A 9007-nucleotide genomic window follows, 5' to 3' on the forward strand; every position below is an offset into this window, starting at 1 on the left:
AGACATTTTCAACATAAATGTCTTGAAACTGCAGTGCAATATCTATTTTTGTCAAGTTATTTAAAGAGTTTCTTTTGTTGGCGCTCAACTGCTCGTTGTTATTCAGAAGAATTTATTGAATGCACATTAAATATTAGGCCTCTATATTTTATTGTTTTATGAGAAAGTTCAAAAGATTTCTTGGATTTGTTATATTGTTTGTTATTTAAAGGACCAATGTGTAGGATTTATGGGGATTTTTCAGCAGAAATGTTGTATAAAATTTAAAACCATGACTTAATTGTGTATAACCATCTGAAAATAAAACCCCTGTTTTCTTTACCTTAGAATGAGCCCTTAATATTTACCACCATGTTTCTACAGTAGCCCAGAATGGACAAACCAAACACCAGCTCTAGAGAGAGTTTTTACATTACTGGGGGCCACAGTGAGGGGGTGAGCAAAGGGGTATTCAGTTGGGTGCAATCTGCAACCTCAGCGCTAGATGCCACTAAATCCTACACGCTGCTCCTTTAATTCTTTATGTAACAGAATGGACAGGGGAGGAAGTCAACTGAGTGGGTCCGTTTCACATGATTTTTGTCGTGATGTCAGGCAAAGCCTATCTAACCCTTATACTAAGTTATATCTTTGAGTGTTTTTAAGATGAAGATAGTTCAGTGAATGGTGGAACCAAGTGTGACAGGTTGGCAGAACTTCCTGGCACCATTTTCATCCATTAACTACCACAGGGTTGCTCTACAACCTCTAACCCAGAGAGAGTGGCTACAGACATTCTAAACAAAATCCAGCCTTGTTCCTGTGAAGCTGGAACTGCTGATGCGTTAGATTCCCTGGAGAGAGACAATGACTGAATGAAGAGCAGTCATCGGCTGCAGTTTAAGAGCGTCACCAACGAGAGGAACTTTGTGGGACGCTTTATGTATTGAAGTCTTCCGCATAATTCTCCCAATTTATCCACTTTTGAGGCAGTTCAGCTCTGTTTTTAGTCAGTGATTGTGTTGTGTTGTCCTTTTCTCATTCAACATTTTCCCAGGGTTAGAGAAAAATAGAAAAGTTGCGAGACACTTATATTAACATTAAGCAATTATTTTGTATATAATTGCACAATTGATCACTTTAGTAGGTACACCGCCCGCACATTCAGGCTTCACATTCACTAATGGACAAGTTCTAGCTCACACAGGCTCCAGTCTCTGCTGGACTCTCTGGGTAATCCTCTCACAAGCAGGCATTCGACCACTGAAACTTTGCAAAAGTGTAGCAGGCCAATAAGGAGGTGCCTACCCGAATTCGTGCAGGCCACCAGCTGCCCGGCACCCAAGATGTGATGCTTCGCTGCAATGAGAGCAAATGGGCAACACATGCAACCATGTTACAGGTCTTCAAAACACCTGTTGAAAGGAATGGCGTTGGGGTGATTGAACTACTATGTCATGGTGTTCATGGATGGTCCTTGATGGGGTAGAGGGGAACCTGCTTGGGGGGAGCACGGCACTGCAGCACGGCAGTGTTAAAGACATACGAAGATCGTGACATACGAAGATCTTGGTTGATCGTGACTTCACAAAATTGTAACCCTAGTTCTTTAAGCGCAAGCGGAGTGTGATGCATTATATACTGAGGTTTCGGCACATATTGGGTAAACACATCCCGATTGACTGGTTAAACTAATGAAGATTTTCAGCAGGCAAATGCATGCTCGTGATTTAGGGAGAATATTTGTGAGTATTACTCACAAATGGCGTATGAGGCCTTGTGCTGTCCAAAGTCTTCAGGCTTAGGGGTAGTTTGACAAAAAGAATCAAGGTCTACTTTTTAGCATCCTCCGAAGCTAGTTCATTTGAACATGTGTTCAAATCAACTGTGAAAAGCTAGTAAAGTGACCTTTTAGATCAAGAAAGAACTTCCATAATCATGAGTAGTTTCCTATTAACATTTAAAGGTAACAACAACAACAACAACAGTAAGTTCAGTAAACATGAATACCCAAGAATTAATCATAGGTCTCCGGTTGCTATTTTCTTACCACATAATTTGTGTTATTAATACCCACCAAAAGTGAAGAAGTGAATCTCAGGATGTTGTTGAACTAATGCGTCACTCAAACGTCCCTTTGCTGTTTCACCAAACAGGAAATTTCCACTTTCGACACTGGACAGCCCCTGCTGGTACTATTTTCCACTTCTACTATATCTGCCATTACATTACTATTCAGTATGTGTGCAGTACATCCGTCAGTGTTGCAAAGTATATTTACTCAAGTACCGCACTTAAGTACGAAGTTGAAGTTCTTGTACTGCAAGTGTTTCTTTGTAACTCTACTTCACCAAATTTTGAAGGCAAATATTGTTTATGTAATATATTGAGTTAAATTATTCATACAATATATAATCAATGAATCAATCACTTAATACATTAATGTATAATACCTTTTGGCATTAGTATTTCTACACTGAGGTATTGCCACTTTTCCTAATGAAAGAGCTGAAACTTCTCACCACTGACACAAATATTGTTGGTAGAATGCCATTAATCCAGGGCCAGTAATGAGTTTCATGCAGACAGCCCTTGCTGTAATATCACTCTGTACTAAAAACATACTTGGGAAACCATCCAGTACCTTTCTCTTACCAATTAATTCACAATTGTGCTCATGAAATCCTACAAACAAATTACTGGAAGAGTAATTTATTGAGGGTGGCAACATTTCTGTGCTGAGATCAAAGGCTGGTACACTGTTCTTTCTTCCCGTCAGCACCACTAAAGTGTGGAACATTCTTCAGAAAACAATAGCTCAGGTTAACTGAATAGTCTTCTGTACGCCAGCGATAAGTGGTCATTGTGGTCACTGTTTAAACACATGGTGTAGTGTGAAATACTGCAGCACCAAACTGAACTATATAAGCAGTGAATTTTTACTTTCACGCAGTGCCTCAGCTTGCCCAGGAATGTGGAGCGGGGTTGTTTGGTGTGTTGGTATGCAGGTTCTTGTGAGAGCAGAGGTAGCATATTCACCTGTTGGAACAAGACTGTCTGCACCTTATTTCCAAAACAGGATGAAAGCAGGAATGGGATCAGATAGGAGAGAGAGAGGTTTGGCGTGACTGTCTTGGTACCTGCAGACGTTGGTTCCCAAGGGATAATGGTGTTGAAACATGTAATGGAATTCTGAATGAGTCTGTTCCAGGGAGGTGAGGACACAGTGTACAGTCAAACCAGGGGAATGATGGGAGAAGGGCATTCTACAGATAAACAATAGGCTTGTTTCACAGACCAACAGTAAGAGGACAAAAACAAAAGAGTTGACATTTAAAGTTAATATTAAAATAATGATAAAGTATCCCTCAGCCAGTAAAGCAGCAAATACTAACTAAGATCTGAGAATTGTTGAAAATATTTTATTTTTGCAAAGCTGATTGTTGTTCCATTGATATCTGTTGGGTTTGGAGATCCCACCATTGTGAGATGTTGATTTTTTTTGTTCAATCAACATAGGTTTATCTTGTCTTAATGCTACTTGTGACAGAAATATCAAACATGACTCAGCAATGATAATTTTGCAGTAATACTTTATGAATTAAAAGTGAAGGCTGCTGATAGATATCTTTTAAATTTGTACAGAGCAAGCGTGCATTCTTTTGTTCAGGTCCCTCTTTGGTCATGAAGTCTAAAGCAATAGCGTACCTTTGCCTAATGCTTTACCTAATTTGAGGACAGTCATCAGGGTGGGGAGTGTCCCAGCAGCAGCAACATAACTTACATCTGCCCAAACATACAACATACTCATGGGAACTGGCTGCAATCCACAGAACATGAATCACTGATGATCAGTGACATTTGTCTAAGTCCTCACCAAAACAAAGAGTATCCTACACTAATTCTCAATCTACAGTATATTGTTATTGATAGAGGTAATTTGGCCTGGCTATATGACTCACAGCATCTTGGTGTGTAGGTCAGGGGAGAGCAATCAAAATCAATGCTCAAATCAAAGTCTGGAAGTAAATGCAGACATCTGCACTGTGATGGCTGGCTGACTATGAGGGCACTGTTGCAGACAGAGATATACGTGTTTACAGTGGGTGTCTCATATTTCTCTTTGATTCTGTTATCTTTATTGATCATTCATGTTTGGAACTTTGTGAGTTGCTTCTTCTATGAACTCATAACACAACGGATGTGACTAAGAAAATGGTTGGCGCGTGGAGAGTGACACATAACAGTTGGATTACTGGTTGTGGTGCAGAATATATAAAAAAACCTCTGGCTATTGACTCATTGTTTGATAGATTACACTCAGGAAGGAGTCTTTTGTCATAGAAATTACATTTCAGCATTTGTAAAGATTTCCTAGAAGTTACTTCTGTATCAATTACTCCTGTATTAGCTTCTCTGCACTGGCTCCCTGTAAAATCTAGAATATCATTTAAAATCCTTCTCCTCACCTACAAAGCCCTAATTGGTCAGACACCATCATATCTTAAGACGCTTATAGTATCATATTACCCTACTAGAGAGCTGCGCTCCCTAAATTTAGGGTTACTTGTGTTTCCTAGAGTCTTAATAAGTAGGATGGAGCCAGAGCCTTCAGTTATCAAGCTCCTCTTCTGTGGAACCAGCTTCCAGTTTCAGTTTGGGGGGCAGACACACTCACCACATTTAAGAGTAAGCTTAAGACTTTCCTCTCTGGTAACGCTTATAGTTAGGGCTGGTTCAGGTTTATAGTTAGGGCTGGTTCAGGTTTATAGTTAGGGCTGGCTCAGGTTTATAGTTAGGGCTGGCTCAGGTTTAAAGTTAGGGCTGGCTCAGGTTTATAGTTAGGGCTGGCTCAGGTTTAAAGTTAGGGCTGGGTCAGGTTTATAGTTAGGGCTGGTTCAGGTTTATAGTTAGGGCTGGTTCAGGTTTATAGTTAGGGCTGGCTCAGGTTTATAGTTAGGGCTGGCTCAGGTTTATAGTTAGGGCTGGCTCAGGTTTAAAGTTAGGGCTGGCTCAGGTTTATAGTTAGGGCTGGCTCAGGTTTAAAGTTAGGGCTGGGTCAGGTTTATAGTTAGGGCTGGTTCAGGTTTATAGTTAGGGCTGGTTCAGGTTTATAGTTAGGGCTGGCTCAGGTTTATAGTTAGGGCTGGCTCAGGTTTAAAGTTAGGGCTGGCTCAGGTTTATAGTTAGGGCTGGCTCAGGTTTAAAGTTAGGGCTGGGTCAGGTTTATAGTTAGGGCTGGTTCAGGTTTATAGTTAGGGCTGGTTCAGGTTTATAGTTAGGGCTGGTTCAGGTTTATAGTTAGGGCTGGCTCAGGTTTATAGTTAGGGCTGGCTCAGGTTTAAAGTTAGGGCTGGCTCAGGTTTATAGTTAGGGCTGGTTCAGGTTTAAAGTTAGGGCTGGGTCAGGTTTATAGTTAGGGCTGGTTCAGGTTTATAGTTAGGGCTGGTTCAGGTTTATAGTTAGGGCTGGCTCAGGTTTATAGTTAGGGCTGGCTCAGGTTTATAGTTAGGGCTGGCTCAGGTTTATAGTTAGGGCTGGTTCAGGTTTGCCTTGGACCAGCCCCTAGATAAGCTGCTATAGGCCTAGACTGCCGGGGGTCTTCCTAGGATACACTGAGCTCCTCTCTCCTCTTCTCTCTCTCCTTCTGTATGAATCCATATCTCATTAATGCACATTACTAACATTACTTATTCTGTACACATGACATCTTTCACACTTCTGTCCATCCTGATAGTGGGATCCTTCCTCTGTCTCTCTTCCTGAGGTTTCTTCCTTTTTTTCTCCCTGTTAACGTTTTTTTGGGGATATTTGTTCCTGTGCCGATGTGAGGGTCCCAGGACAGAGGATGTCGTATGTGTACAGATTGTAAAGCCCTCTGAGGCAGATTTGTGATTTTGGGCTATACAAATTCAGACTGGAACTCCAGATGGGAAATGTTTCATGTAAGTGAGTTTGGCGCGTGTGGTTCTTTTGCATGCCCAGATAGTGACCTACAGTAACAGACTGCGCAAGACAAGCTATTTGACTTCCCGTAAATGATGCTGCTACAGCATTTCCACTGAACTCCTTATGGTCAGCAAAACAAACTACTACTTTGACTACCAAATCTGTGACGATGATGTACTTGGGGACGATGGGGAAAGATTACATATTTGTAGCCTTGCCTGCATTCTTTTATTATTGGTGTATACTGTCCCATGTTTATTAACCCAAAGGTTTACCCATAAGAACCTCAGCTATAGCAAACACTGGTCCAATCATTAGTCAATTGATGCAAAAATCGGCCTGAGGACGATTGTTTGCATGAACCCTCTTGTAATTCACTTTGGGCCATTATGCCAATTAAAAAATGTCCGATGGGAAATTGCCATCTTGTAACAAACCCCTGTGGCTCACAGGCACACCTAAAGTGTTCCTGTAGTTTTAAAATGATTACTTACCAGGACAATTTTCCCTGGATACTAAGGGTTTTAAGTTTTAGTTTTAATACAGAACTGTGGAGAGTTAATCATAAAATAGCATTTATTATATTTTAGTTTTACCTAAATTCCACCAGCATTCCTGGCAGCTACAAAGCCCCCCTCTACCTCATTCTGTCCAATTTGTTTCCTCACTGAAAACTAAAAACCTCTCTTGTGCAAATAAAAAGAAATACTGGATATGAAGCTGTAAAATAAAATAAACAGGTTCAGTCAAAGCACAAAAATGAAATCAATTATTCAAACTGAGAACTCCTGCTTCAACCTAGTCCTCTGGGATAACAGAAATGCTGTTCCAAGTTTAAATAAAGTTATTTGTTTGTTTTCTCTAGCTCTACTAGGACTGCAGAGTTCTCAGTCCAGCTGAGAGGTTCTCTGATTCACTGCTCCTCTGAAACAATGAAAAAACTTTCCACTCCATTAATAGCTGGTTTCAGATATACAGCGGTGATCTGCAAGAATGTATCATGGACATGACTGTTTAATTATACACCGACCTTTCATCTGGTAAAGATGTTCTAAAATAATGTTGGGGTATGGAAGTAATCAGTTTACTGACATATTGCATGTTGTCATGGCTTTTGTAGTATCCAGGATACTATTTAAATGAGCTGCAATTGCCTGGTTTCTTGAAAGCATGTGAAAAGGTAGTCAATCATTTAGAAAAAGACAACACACATTGGGAACCAATGGTTCCAAAAAACATGGTCAATCATGGGACCATCTAAAAACAGAAGAATGATTAGGTTTCATTTATTTAGTAGTGTCATTTACATTGTTATCATTTTTGCATACATTTAGATTTTAGCAGTTTTTTTGTGATTTCACTTTTAATTGAAGAGCCTGTTTTGTATTGCATTTTTCTCCCTGTATCCCCCTGCTACAGTTCATCCAGCCATCCGAACAGAGGGTCTGTCAACAACAGTATGTTGCACAACAGAACTCCCTCATTCTTGACATTTATTAACATTCTGTACCTCCTGTCCACAGGCTGTCCCTGGCTAGAGCCACTAAACGTTCTAAAAACATTGCAAATAGTCTCAGCAGCAAGTCAGCAGGATTCTATGAGCTTCACAGCACCCCGCCCCCTTCCATAAGAGAGCTCCGCACAGCATTTCCTGTAATCTGGTGTAGTTGACATTATAGGGTTTGTTGTTCCAGATGTTGGATTACTTAATGAGCTGTGAAATAATAAGAAGTTGGCTGCTGTGAAAGTTCAGACTTTATCTGGGTTCTGTGCTTTGATATCCGTAGGAGCTTTTGCATTCGAATGACAACCATATCCAAATCCAAACGTGTATACAAAAACAACCAGCCAAAAAATGATTTGTGTTGTTTGGTCAGAGACGGAGGGCAGCTGATGACAAGTGGTGCTGATAGTTGTATTTATTTTGTTTAACTTTTGGCTGAATCCAGGGCATTGTCAGCATTTATTTTTCTATAACTTTACATTTTCCTCCACTGTCTGTTTCCTTATTCCTGCCATGGGCTGACTTTCCAGAAAAACAAAAGCAGAACCTGTGACAATGCAATCATGTTGCGTTACCTTTCGTTGAGTTCCTGTAGTAGAAAGAGGCAATGACACATGTCCTTTGCGAAAACAAAAGTAGTAAAACCAGCATAACATATGAAAGTATTTTGTGGGATAACAACAAATGACGACATTTGATTTGTTGTAGGTATAGCTACGAATGCTGGATGAGACCAGCCTGCTCACTACTTCCACCACTGGAACTTTCATGATTCTACAGTATCACACTTACATCCAGAGCAATGGATTAATCTGAATAACTTTTAAATTACAAAATGAAAACCTTCGTGTAAACTCATAAGTCTCATAAGTCATTTTTGTCAATCTCAGTCTGACTTGTTCTTGATCCACTTGTAGATTTAACCTATGCTTCGTCAATCAATTTCTTTCTTTTTTTGTCTGTCTGTGCAATGCAAATGGTGAACTCTGGCAAAGTGCTGTATATACTTTTTAGTTGAGTCTGTAATAAGGTACGGAAATTGTCACTTTCAATGATGCAGCATGGCAAATGTAATGTATGGCTAACACACACACTAAACAGAGAAAAGTGAACCATTTCAGATTCAGCTCATGTTCTTGTTTTCTTTTAAATATCCACCGTATGATCAGCATATTCACAGCAGATTGGATTAATGGTTCATAGGACATACTTAACATGGTAAATCCTGCATTTGTGTGGCTCTGTGATTCTCCTTAGTTCTCATATCTATCTTAGACTCCTATTCCTGACCAGCCCCTGCAGCTACAGAGCAGATAGTATTTCCATTGGGTGGAGGGAAACATTAAGCAGCCCACATTCACTGTTGTCAGTCTGGCCTGCTGCAACATGGCTGCATTCTTTAGAAACTTTGTGACTGTCACCAAGCAACACAAAAACTAAAGGCCTGGATTATCCAGTTTGCAGCAGCTGACAGGGGCAGCTGGGAACCAGCAAAGCTGTTTTAATCTGTGCTGTAAACTGATTTCCCAGAAGATGTCGGGGTTGTTTGAGATAAGCCAGACTGATGCAGAACTG

This window comes from Cebidichthys violaceus, unplaced genomic scaffold (assembly GCF_023349555.1).
Source record: "Cebidichthys violaceus isolate CVI_PGR_0920_01 unplaced genomic scaffold, fCebVio1.0.p SCAF_15, whole genome shotgun sequence".
In the NCBI taxonomy this organism is placed as follows: Eukaryota; Metazoa; Chordata; class Actinopteri; order Perciformes; family Stichaeidae; genus Cebidichthys; species Cebidichthys violaceus.